The sequence below is a fragment of the Colius striatus genome, chromosome 3 (genome assembly GCF_028858725.1).
Source record: "Colius striatus isolate bColStr4 chromosome 3, bColStr4.1.hap1, whole genome shotgun sequence".
Taxonomy (NCBI): Eukaryota; Metazoa; Chordata; class Aves; order Coliiformes; family Coliidae; genus Colius; species Colius striatus.
The window spans coordinates 66471961-66485311 of record NC_084761.1 but is presented as its reverse complement, the minus strand read 5'-3'; positions in this window follow the sequence as shown (position 1 = coordinate 66485311).

The window sequence follows — 13351 nt, the reverse complement described above, 5'->3', positions numbered from 1 at the left end:
TGATTATCAGATAAATGGAATCAGATGGACAATGACATCCCTTCTAATTTTTCCTATGTTCAATGGCAAGTGATTTTCCAAACATTTAATACATATGAATACAGTTCATTCTTTTTCTACCCTTTCTTATCTCTCACTTTATTCCTATTTTTCATTCACCTTCTCCTACACTTCTAAGCTCAATATAGCTATTAATTCCATCTCACTCTGCTGGTCATTTCACACAGGATAATTTCACACTCTAAGCTGTGTGTTAGCCTGCCTTCTTCAGATGCACAAATGGTTGCCTGGCTGGGGCTGTGTAAAACAGTAGGGACAGTAGGGACATGGACTAAATATAGGAGGATAATCCTTGATCACAGCTGTTACTGAAGGAGAGATGCATTTTCTTGTAATTCTGATGGTTGTTACAACTGATTGCTGCACAAAGCCATGGAGTGTCTGCTTCCCCACTCAGACATAAGAATACAGAAAAAATGAAGAGAAGAAATGAAAAACAATTTTCCTGAATGTGTACTAAGTGAGGTTTTCAGCCTGTGGAGACAGTCACTCATCTTAAATGTCCCCAAGGACACCATCTCAACCTCATTCATTAATCTTTACCTTTATTTTATCCAAGTTTCATTCTGTTCTTAAAGGTGTTTATGAATTCCATGTGGGATTTTGAAGTCCTTCGTTTTCTCAAAATGTTGCCCTTCTTCTGTCTTTCTCTTTATTCCTTCATCCATCATTTTTTCTTTTGTTTGCTCTTTCCTTCCTTTCTTGGCTATATAGGTAACAACTCGCTCAACTTTCATTCAAAAAATAAAAAGAAATGGCATTTAAACTGATTTCTTGCTAAGAATTAAATTAATATCCTTAATTAGAAGGGGAGAAAATGGAGTTGTCCAGTATATCAAAAGGGTTTAACAGTTCTTTATATGGTGCTGATGATTTTCTGTATTATGTCTGACATGTCTTCCTAGAAAGAATTTCTTATTGCTACTTTGTACAAAGTAAATGCTACGATGAGATCATCACCAAAATCAACAGTAGTGCCATTAATATTCAAGTAATTTGTTTAAACATTCAAGTAATTTTCAAGTAATTTGTTTATTCAAGTAATTTGTTTATTCAAGTAATTTGTTCAAGTGGACAAATAACTTCTAGATGTCTCCAACTTTCCTAGGTAGACTGAAGCTTACTGAAATTTCAATATCTGAAAAGATATTCTGAAAAGGACAGTACTTTTTACTGTTACGGAGGAGGGTTTAGAAATCGGTGGCCTAGACAAACATCCTTTTAAGGAAATTGTAGAGATACTTTTGATTTACATTTTCAATAAAAACTTCAGAGATGTAGCTATCTTTATGGTTTTAGGAAAATGTAATGAGGGGATTGTAAAATTCCTTACTGGTGGTGACTTGATCACAGCCACACTTGCTGTTATGACCTGAAATTGATTAATTCAACATTTTTTTTCCTGTCTTATGGGTTTTATAGCAGGCAACAGTACACCGATTAACAGAAAGTAGAGCAATATAGAAGTATCTTTTTCCTTTGATAGTCCCCAATAAAACAGAATGTTTTGGTTTGGTTTCTTTTTCAGAAAATAAATACATTTTAAATGAACCCACAACCTGTACAGTAGATAACCTTTATTTTCTACCATGGTAGAATCTGTGATACAGGATCTCTTTAGTTCTGCAGCCAATCTTATCTTTTTCCAAGTACTCCTTGTCAGAACCACAGTTTGGTCTCTGAATTGGTCAATTATTCTTTCAATAATAAAGATTTCCATGTTTGTTTAGAACTTTTTAGACCAACACATAGAAGCATATAAATATTCTTCGTTTCAGGCATGCTAACATGTATGAGCACACAAATGTATGTCATATTTCAGATATCAGTTATGTTCAAAACAATTTTTTAAAAGTTTCTTCATTTTTTTAATAAACTTTCTATCATAAACATTTTTTTTATATTTTAAAATGTATTTCATTATATGGTTAGTTTTGCTCATTTTTCCCCAGTTTTGAAGTATAGTACCTGTGGTAGGTACATTGTGGACCTGGAACAGATAGTGTTTGTAATGATTGTAGCAGATGAGCTTTTTACATTGATTTCTAAACTCCTTTTTTTCATCACTACATTCCAGAACCTCTCAGCAATTATAAAATGTATATTAAAATAAATACTGATTTAAAACTGAAGGTGATGATTATGTTGGAATTACTAATAATGAAATGATTAAGTGTACAGGTTAGATGTACTGATGTAAAACTGAAGGTGATGGTTGTGTAGCAATTACTAATAATGAAATGATTAAGTGTACAGATTAGATGTTGTAGCTGAACCCCTGTGAGCTCTGTAAGTAAAGTCATGTACTTTAAGGTATTTCCATCGTTATGAACAAAAAATGGAAGCTCACTCTGGTACACTGTAGAAAAATTTCTCACCAGGCAGTAGTTTAGCAGTGAAAAAATACTCTAATTCCTCGTATAATATTTGTTAGATAAGTGTATAAGATTAGTATTAGGTATACAGATTTGCAAATAATGAGTGTGGGATTTTAATCATGTCTATGTTACAGCTCAGGAAAGATGGAAAAGAATAAAGGTCATGTATAACATTCTGAGGGGAGAAATATTTTTAAATAGTGGAGTTTTATACAGACGGCATGAAAACATGGAAAAGAATATAAAGACTAACTTTATGTATCTTTTTATACAATAAGCCAGTAAAACCAATGGTATTTGGCAAATGTTTGTCAATGTGTGCATGTGGTTTGCTTAAATATAGGTTCAGGTATTTGGGTGAGAAGCTCCATTTGTGCTTGCCAAAAGCTACATAAATCTCAGCTCAGGTAGGTGATTAAGATGTGGGAGCCAGATTTTCTGGGACAGAGAAGTGGGTGCTTATTTTAGCCTGGCTAGATTTCAAAACTGACACTACATCAATGCAAAAAGAATGTTAAAGCTGGTCAGTCCAACATGTATGCAGGAAGGTGTTTGGGCCCTTCTTTAAAGATTGACCCAATTTCCAGACATTTGTTCATAGAACCAGTCCAAGGGTTACAAACTGTTCTCATGACTGCTTATATTCATTCCTCATCCTTTAAGTATGGTGAGCAAGATACTTAGTTGAATACATGTAGGTCTATAGATTTTGAGTGATTGTACTTCCTCATTGAATCAATAATGCATCAATAATAGTTTACCTTCTTCAAGAATTCAGGAAGTCAGATAGAATTTTAAACCCAATTCTTATTTATTGAGAATCTCATTTGTCAAGAGTCTCATTTATCATATGTGAACTTAATTCTTCCATATTCTTTCGTACTCATTAAGAAAAAAAGTATCCACATAAGAACTGAGGAAGTAAGATGAAAAACGTCCGCACATCTTAAATGTAGTCAACTTGATATTTTAAAATGTGAATATGTTTGCATAACATAATTACACAGATATGATTGACTTGACCATGTAGTTGAGAAGTATTTCTCATACATTTTTAATAGCCTTTATGAATTGTGTTGAGTAATCCAATAGAAATGCTTCTACAATTCTAAGCTTCTAGGTAACTTTTAGATCATTATAATTTATTTAAGCTATCATCTCAAAGTACTTCTTCCCTGACTGAAATCCCCTTGTAGTGGGTCTGGGATGGTAGTGATTTTCCACAGCAGCTCCTGCAGTGCTGTGCTTACTGCTGCTATCAATATTATGACTACTGCTAGCACAGCATCAGGGCTGTCCCTCCAGCATTCCTTCCCCCACCTTCACCAATAGCTGTGGGTGGGCATGATCTTGGGAGGGACTATGGCCAGGACAGCTGACCCAGGCTGACCAAGGAGATATTCCATACCATATGACGTCAGCTCAGTAATATAAACTGGGGGAGAGGAGCAGGAAGGGGAGGCGAGATTCATTTCTGGCCTTCCAAAAGCAACGGCTACACGTACTGAAGCCCTGCTTCTCGGGAGGTGGCCGGAGATCGCTGCTGATGGGAAGTAGAGAGTAACAGCTTTATCTGCTTTTGCTTTGCTTCCCACGCGCGGCTTTGCTGCTTATTTATTAAATTGTTTTTATCTCAACCCACGAGACTCCCATCTTATTTTCTCCCCTTCCCTGGCTTGCTGAGGAGGTGGGGGATACAGCGGTGTGGTGGCCACCTGGCATCCAGCCAGGCTCAAACTACCACACCCCTGGTCTCAGTTATGTTGGGCTAGGATGCAAGGGAAACTATCCAGTCATAGGTTAATAGTATGCTCGAGATCTGACATTTTGTCAACTACCAACATTAAAAAAATGTTTTGATGACACTGAGAAAGCAGTAGTTAATCTGGGCTTCAGAATAATTCAAATGCCAGGTCTTAATATAAGAGTATCACTAACTCTTTTAAGGTCTCTTGAGATGTTCTTAAAATTCATCTATGGTGTCCACACTATACATATTAAATTTTTATCTTGTTTTTCTTTTATTTTTAACTTCAGACCATTTGTAGTCTGGTTCCAAAGACTGAATGCCTGATTGCAACTGGAGTGCACTAAGTGATTCTTGGAGTCCATCTTCTACTCAACTTTAATTTTAAAAAAGTTTTAAAATCCCATTTATGCTTTCTGAGAAGGCTCCACAGCGCAGATCAAAGCACATTAAATGGCAAACTTGCTTAAATTGCATCGATACTTCCATCTTGAAGCATGTTTAGGTGCATACAATACATCTTTTTAGATGCATTTTCACCTTTGCAGAGCTAATCCATGTTAGTTTTAATCTGCTATGCATATTTTATATCAGTCTGATAATTATGTTTCTGTAGCGTCAAGGATAAGAAACTATTTACAGTTTTGTGGTTTTAAAAACAGTTGATTTTTTTTTTCTTAGCTTTCCACAGTTCTGTATATGTATGTGTTTACTATGGTGCTACATGTGATGCTGATATTAATGATATCTATGCAACTGGAAAGGAGACGTACAGGGTGAAGACTGAGTCCTAAAAGTTATTGAAAGGCATGGTATCACTTATAGAATAACCTCTTTACTAGCAACAATGTACCTTAATTTGTTACCTTTATTTCAGGCAGTGTGAGAATCGGATTTTTGAGTTGTACTTAAAAGGTACATAAATTTTTTGAATTAAATAATTATTTTGTTGATAGCATCCAATCTGATGTATACTTGAAAGAGTCATGTAGCAGAGAGAGTTTATCTACTATTCAAGAACGAAAGCCATTTCTTCATTAGTGTTAACCTAGATTTCATCATTTTTTCAATGGGATGGAGTTAGTTCAATGAGAGTTAAAGTTCTGCAGCAAATAGCCAGTATCCCAGATTATAGATCAAATCTGATTAGCTGAGAGTAATTATTATGAAATCCTTTTTGGATTTTATCCGTTTGGAACAGGCCTTTTATTTGATTTAGACTGGTTACTGTTCATAAACAGAAAAAAAAAAAAGATGGTTTTGCTTGAAATGGACTTTGTTTAAGACTATGATATAAACTGAAAGAAATGTGTAATTTGTCAGTAGTGCTCACTATAACACTTTTGTGAGTCTTATAGGATAATTAGCAACATCACTTTTCTTCTTTCTCCCTAATGCTATTATTTGAAAAATTAAAATCAGGATATATTGTGTGCATTCCTTTTATTTACAATGACATAAAAAAACAACTTAGAATTTGTTTTCAATTTCAGTATTTATCTTCAATTTTAAATGTTTCTCAGATGTGGATACTTGATTTTGTTGGCCATTCAGAAGCATCTCGTGCCATTGACATGCCACAGAAATTTCCACATCTTACACAGCTTCTGATTCAGAATACCTGAGTTTTCCACAGGTGAAATATACATTCCAGGTGAATTCTATACACAGATGAAATATACATTCGAGCTGTCTCACAATCACAATTCCTGGTCCTCATGGGGGACTTCAACCACCCTGATATTTGCTGGGATAGTCACACAGCCAAGCACACACAGTCCAAGAGGTTCCTACAGATTGTTGGTGACAACTTCCTGTCTCAGATGATCGAGGAACCAACAAGGAGGGGTGTGGTGCTGGACCTGGTAGTGACGAATAAAGAGGGCCTGGTTGAGGATGTGAAGGTTGGAGGAAACCTCGGCTGCAGTGAGCATGAGATGGTAGAGTTCAAGATCCTGTGTGGAAGAGGCAGAACACAAAGCAGGATCACAGCCCTGGATTTCAGGGGAGCCGACTTTGGCCTCTTCAAAGATCTACTTGGACGGATCTCATGGGATATGATTCTAGAAGGCAGAAGTGCCAATGAGAGCTGGTCAATCTTCAAGCACCACTTCCTCCAAGCCCAGGATCAGTGTGTCCCAATGCACAAGACCCAGGAAACTACAGGCCGGTCAGCCTCACCTCCATCCCTGGAAAGGTGATGGAACAACTCATCCTGAATGTTATCACTGAACATATGAAGGAAAATATGGTTATCAGGGGGAGTCAACATGGCTTCACCAAGGGGAAATCCCATTTGACCAACCTGATAGCCTTCTGTGAGTGCCTAACTGACTGACTAGATGAGAGGAGAGCAGCAGATGTCATCTACCTTGACTTCAACAAGGCTTTTGACACTGTCTCCTATAACATCCTCATCAGAAAGCTCAGGCAGTGTGGCTTGGATGAGTGGACAGTGAGGTGGATCAAGAGTTGGCTGAATGACAGAACCCAGACAGTGGTGATCAATGGCACAGAATTGAGTTGGAGGCCTATGGCCAGTGGAGTTCCACAGGGATCGGTTCTGGGGCCAGTCTTTTTCAACATCTTCATCAACGACCTGGATGAGGGGACAAAGTGTATCCTCAGCAAGTTGTCTGATGAAGTCAAACTGGGAGGACTGGCTGATTCCCCAGAAGGCTGTGTTTCCATTCAGCGGGATCTCGACGGCTTGAGAGTTGGGCAGAGAGGAACCTCATGAGGTTCAACAAGGACAAGTGCAGAGTCCTGCATCTGGGAAGGAACAACCCCATGCACCAGTACACACTGGGGGTTGAACTGCTGAAGAACAGCTCTGCAGAGAGAGACCTGCGAGTCCTGATTGATAAAAAACTAAATATGAGCCAACAATGTGCCCTCGTGACCAAGAAGGCCAATGGCATCCTGGGATGCATCAATAAGAGTGTGGCCAGCAGGTCGAGAGGGAGGTTCTTCTCCCTCCAGTTCTGGGCTCCTCAGCTCAAGAGGGACAGGGAAGTGTTGGAGAGAGTCCAGCAGAGGGCCACCAAGATGATCAGGGGATTGGAACATCTTTCATATGAGGAAAGGCTGCGGGAACTGGGGCTGTTTAGTCTGGAGAAAATGTGATTAAGGGGAGATCTTATTAACATTTATAAATATATGAAGGCTGGGTGTCAGGAGGTTGGGACGTCCCTTTTTTCTATAGTAGCTAGTAATAGGACAAGGGGTAATGGGATGAAGCTGGAATACAAAAGGTTCCACTTAAACATAAGAAAAAACTCTTTCACTGTGAGGGTGAGGGAGCCCTGGCACAGGCTGCCCAGAGGGGTTGTGGAGTCTCCTTCCTTGGAGGTCTTCAAGCCCCACCTGGACATGTTCCTATGTGACCTGATCTAGGTGAACCTGCTTCTGCAGGGGAGTTGGACTAGATGATCTCTAAAAGTCCCTTCCAACCCCTACCATTCTATGATTCTATGATTCTATGATTCCAGACCCATGATGTTGGTCTGATTCTATAAGATACCATCAAATACCAGTGACTGGCAGCTGAATGATATTCTTCAGTGGTCAATACAGACTTTGTGGCCAGCAACTGTATGTCCCCTCCAGGTAAAATAATAGATTTTTAAATGCATTTATTTTATTAAATCTGGGACAGTATGCAGAACTGTCCTGCCTAAGTTTGGAATTTGAATGTATGGCCTTTACTTGAATAAAATCCTCATTGAATTATCAATATAAATATTCTTCCCTCTTTTCTTTCTCATGTTGTATTGACATCAATGGATATACATGATTATACTTCTATTAATAGGAAGGATATCTGGAACTCTCCACAGTCTAATAGTACCCTGTTTGGGACTGAACTGCATAATTTATGCTTCACATTGCCAGGTATAGGCACCAGCTATTGAAATTAAATATATGTATCCTGTTGTTTTTCTTTGACAATTTCTCAGAATAATTTGACTTTCTCAAAATTAAATTAATAGTTGTGATAGTTTGATTCAATATGTAACAAGCAGCTGTACAAGGAAGGAGGGATCTAATTGCACTAAAAGTTAACAGAAAATGAGCAGTCTTTTTCCTTTGTATGCTAAGACCAAGTTTTTCAAATGTTTAGGAAAAATATACAGGTTTCTTGTTACTTCTGTGAAATTTAACAAAGACTGCAATGTTTTGAGTTAATTGGAATTCTGTATTTAGATCAAATTGGTGTAATAATAAACCAAAATAGTATAAATGATCTCAGGAAATGTAAAAAAAAAAAAAAAAAGAGTTTTACAAATTGTAAACAAAGTGTTTTAAAACAGTGTTTAAAACACTTTACAAAGTGTTTTAAGTGATTTCTATGCTGCTGACACAGCAGCTTTGAAATAAATAATTTTTTTTTTTTCATAAATAAAAGAAATTCAAACAACTTTTCCCATAAGACAGAGTTCCCTAGGGAACAATATCAATAAAATGTGTATATGTTTGTACTTCTTATTCTTGCATTTACATGAGATTTTGTATTCTTTGTATAAAAATACTGATACTAAAAGTAACATCTGCCTGGTGAAAACTATGAGATAAGGCAGAATATTTTTCTGTACTGCTAGTTTCTGACCTACTGTGATGCATGCTTCACACACAACTAGTTAAAAATAGTTTAAGCTATTGAAGAATTTGTGCAAGTTTTCATATGTCTGATGCTGCTGTTAGGATATCAGTATTTATCTGTTGAAAGTTTGTGTAGTATCCACCTACGTTTCAGAACCATGTGAGCAACTTGAGGGCTTTTAGAGAACTTTAGTGAGACTAAATAAAGTTCAGTCACAGGAGATTCACTTATTTGGAACAATAAGACGGGTCATAGTGCAATTATTCTATCTGAATTGTATTGTGCTGAGCATTTGTCTACTGAGTTTATCCCTTTGATATTCATAATTTTCATTGTGTTTATTTCTTGAAAAAAGTTAATTTATTTTAAAACCTTTTGGAAATGTGGCGTTAATTATAGTTCAAATGGTGCCACTAAAATTCAATAATGACTTGATTACTAGTTAAATCCATTTATTTTTAATTCCTTTCTTCTCGAATTATTAAAATCTTGTGTGCATAAACTTTGCATAAATGAAAGTTCAGCTGCCAGCATTGATTGTCATAATGTAGTTATAAATATCATCAGATGCATTCTTAGTTTATTTTTATAGATATTTATTTATATAAGTAACAGCCACTGTTTTCAAAGCAGAGTCCTTAACATCTAAGTGTAAGGAATTCAAATAAATGGGTGAACAAACCATATTTTGAAAATATATTTGACAATAAAGACTTGTAACAGTTTGGTTTTGTTTATATCCAACTTATATATTATTAAGGAAATTATAGAAGTTATTTGCTATCAAGGTGTTCTTTCAATAGTATTGTTATTGAAGATGCAAAGTTGTTCTATAAACTGTTTTCAGTTGGCTAGTTTTTCAGCCATAATAAATATGAGTTCAAATAAAGTTTCTTTGAAAGACATAATCTATACTAAATTATTAAGTAGGAATTCTAGGTCTTAGCACATTGTCTGGACTGTATTGAATACTTATAAATTGTGATGTAAAACCCCAGTAACAGATCCTCAGATACACTGGGAAAGTACTACTCATCTTTTCCATAACAAAACAAGACGTAAAATCAAACTAATCCGTCAAAGCAATGATGGTCTAGTGGATGTGATTTACATGGTTTACGTATGGTCAGATGTCCAATCACCTCAAAGTGAAGTCATGACAAGAGAACTCAAGTTACATTTGAACAGTTCTGGAATCTGTTCTGTTAAACACCTGAGAGATCAGTGACAGGGAAACACGGTATAAATATACACATACGCAAACAAATACGAACAGATACAAATACAGAGACAAATAAAGACGATACACAGATTGATTTCTACTGGAAGATCCACAGGGATATTGTAGAATTTAGACCAACAGTGATATAATATAATCCTGAGATAAAACCTGATTATGTTTTATGTCCTTGTTAATACTCTAATCACGCATAAGCTAGAACAAAATCCCAGCTAAAAACACTGTGAAAGCAGAAAGTTCATATACAATTCTATATTTGAACTTTTCTGTCCATGTAACAAAAAGTTTTTAAAATCTATCTTTATACCAATTCATATGAAGAAGTTGATAGGATTTTTTTATTCAAGTCAAGTTGGAAGCAATTTTGCTCTCAAAAATAGTTCCATTTAAGTAATCTGGATGAATAAAGGCTACAACATCAGACTCCTAAAATATGAACTTTTAGACTGCTAAGCTCAGTGGGAAAGTTATAATATTCCTTTGAACACAATATTAACTGTTTTCCTTTTTTCTTGATAATATAATGAAGCTCTTGTATCTGGCATAATGTACCCAGTCTTTTAAGCACTCTTTTTGAGGAAAGGGCAGTTCCACTAACTCACTAAAGAACAGTAATGCTTTACAGGATGTTTCCAGAGAGTGGGAAACTCCAGTGTCCCTAATGAGAATGCTATGTTAAAGAGAGAATCAAATAGATGTAAGAACAGACTTATTCTCTTCACATGATTCTCACTAGTATTTCGATGCAGGAGCTAAGATCCCTACGGTGAATATTTACTTATCTTTCTTTTCCATATGAAATATTTGTCTGCCCTTGGCCTTGACTTCATCTTGGGGCAGAATTTTGTTAAGCAAAATCAAAAAGATAAGATAATATTTCTCTCTGCTTCACAACAGCAGCAAAACTAGCAAAAAAACTCCCAAACCATTCATCTTTGTTCACATGGTGGTAATAAGAATATAGCATATTTATGGTTTTCCTATATATGATAATAAGTCTCAGTTTAAAAAAAAAAAAAAGATTCTTTATCCCTGAATCTACTAATGGCAAGGACAAAATTACACAGATCCCAGTGTTGTTTGCAGTAAGCAGCAATGAAGGAACTGTTTTCATTAATTTGGGAAAAAAAAACAAGAGTAAGAACTTTTTAAAAGTTTTTCTAGAAGAACACACAGTATTTTAAGTTTTTATTAATCATATCATACTGCTAACATCCAATACTAATTTCAGGCTTTAATATTCTATGAATTACTTTGAACTCAGTATGCAATCATGCCTCAAATTTTAAGAAACACTTGACTGTATGGAAAAAGACAAGGGTACTGTTCTATACTCTCTTCTTTCAATATGGCTTCTGATTGAGCTGCTGGATGATTGATTTGACCTACTATGACTGATGTAGCCTTTGGATTGTCTGAGTGCATTGTTTCATAATTATAATCACAGTGCTGTGAGCTGTTTAAATTGAGTGTACACAAAAAATGCAAATTTATGGGGACTTTCCCAGCTAACCTGATCATGTAGTTGAGAGAAAATTATAGGAAATTTTAACTTTTTCTAAATTATCACATTTTTTCTGGTAGTACATTTTATTGTAATTGTACTTGCAATCCTTCATCCATCAGTTATATGAAAATCATTATATAATATTTGTACTCCTTAACTTATTTGTAATATAATTGAATAACTTCAAAATAAAATCACCATTTACACAGTTATACATAGTAGATATAGGAGACCTGTAATGCTTTTAATTCAAATTAAGTGGAGACTAAATCAACTCCTATCGTAAAGGATTTTTGTTTTTCTGGGTTTATAAAGAAAAGATACATAATTTCTTGCAACAATCCTAAAGCATATGTTCTACAAGTCAAAACCACTCCAAGTAGTATTTAGTGGCTTAAGATGTTAGAGATGTTAGTCTCTCATATAACCGTCATGCCTCAAAAGTCACACCTCCTCTCAAGTTCCTCTGCACCAGTCTCTCCTAAGTAATCATCATTCTTCAGTGGAAAATTAATGTATTTAAAAAAATATATAAAACTTTACTCAATTACTAGGTCCTCCATAAAATCGTAACTGTGTAACTTGTTTTCCAGAAGTAATTTCTGGAGATTCACTTACTTCATGGCCAATCTCCCTGTAAAAATCTGAAAACACAGTAAGCGCATCTCTGACAGGATTGTGACTGTCTCTGTGCTCAAAATCTTCTTCATGGAAAGAAATAATTAATTAATTAATTAATTTGCCCGTAGAAACTAATACAGATCTTCACGAGACTTTAATGAGATAATCTCTGGAAAGGGTAAAAATTAACTGAGAGAAAACAAAATCTGGGCTAAATAGTACTTCCTATATAGGTTACAGATCATAGCAGGTCTTTGGGGCATGATTCTTACGTGTGATGTCTTCATAAATGATTTGGAAATGTGAAGAACTTGTATGTGAGTAGAATAAGGAACTTAGAAAATTTTGAAAAAGAACCATAGTAAAATTCAACATCAGCAATGTCAAGGCCTAATGAAAATATTTTTCTCATAATTAGGTTAGTCAATTTTGTCAGATAAAGTGATCCTACTGTTTTACCCAAAGTGCCTTGAGGTACCAAGATACCAGGATCTGAGCCTACAGAAAGTTAGACTGCCTATCTACAAACTCTGAGCTCTGAGTCAGCCAGATGTGTGCAAGACCCTTTTCAGAAACCACATAGTGCGAGTGAAATCAGGCTGTTTTTTCAAGAGATTAGAACCACTGAAAACGAAATTGTTAATCATCTGGATGACTCAAATTATATTCATGCCATCTGTAAGTCTCTTTCAAACAACATAGCACCACCTCCCATTGATAAAAATTAACACTTGGATAAGAACTGAAATGGGAAAACATGGGAAAATAATGATCTTCGAAAGTCAGAAACATTTGGCAATTACCTAATTTAGGACATTGGAGATTATTTTTCTTCCAGTTATAAAATGATTGGGAAGAAATTATTTGCTTGACAAACTGGAGAACTAGTTATTCTTCTCTCTTGTAGATACTCTAAAGATGTACCCTTCAAAGTCAGTCTGAAGAGCCTTATTTGCCAGATGGCAAGGGTGACTAAGGAAGTCGGTGTAGTCGATAAAAGACATCTATTTTATTCCATGATTCTTTAGAATGAAAAGTCTATGACAAGGAGCATGAAGCCTATTGCTCATGCACATTGAAGTTATTTTGTAGTTTGCACTATAATTCCGAGTTTCCTTGCGGCTGTTCAAAACACCTATACAGAGCATGCAGAGAAAATTTAGTGCCTTCAGGAAGTAATAGAGTGTACAAGTTC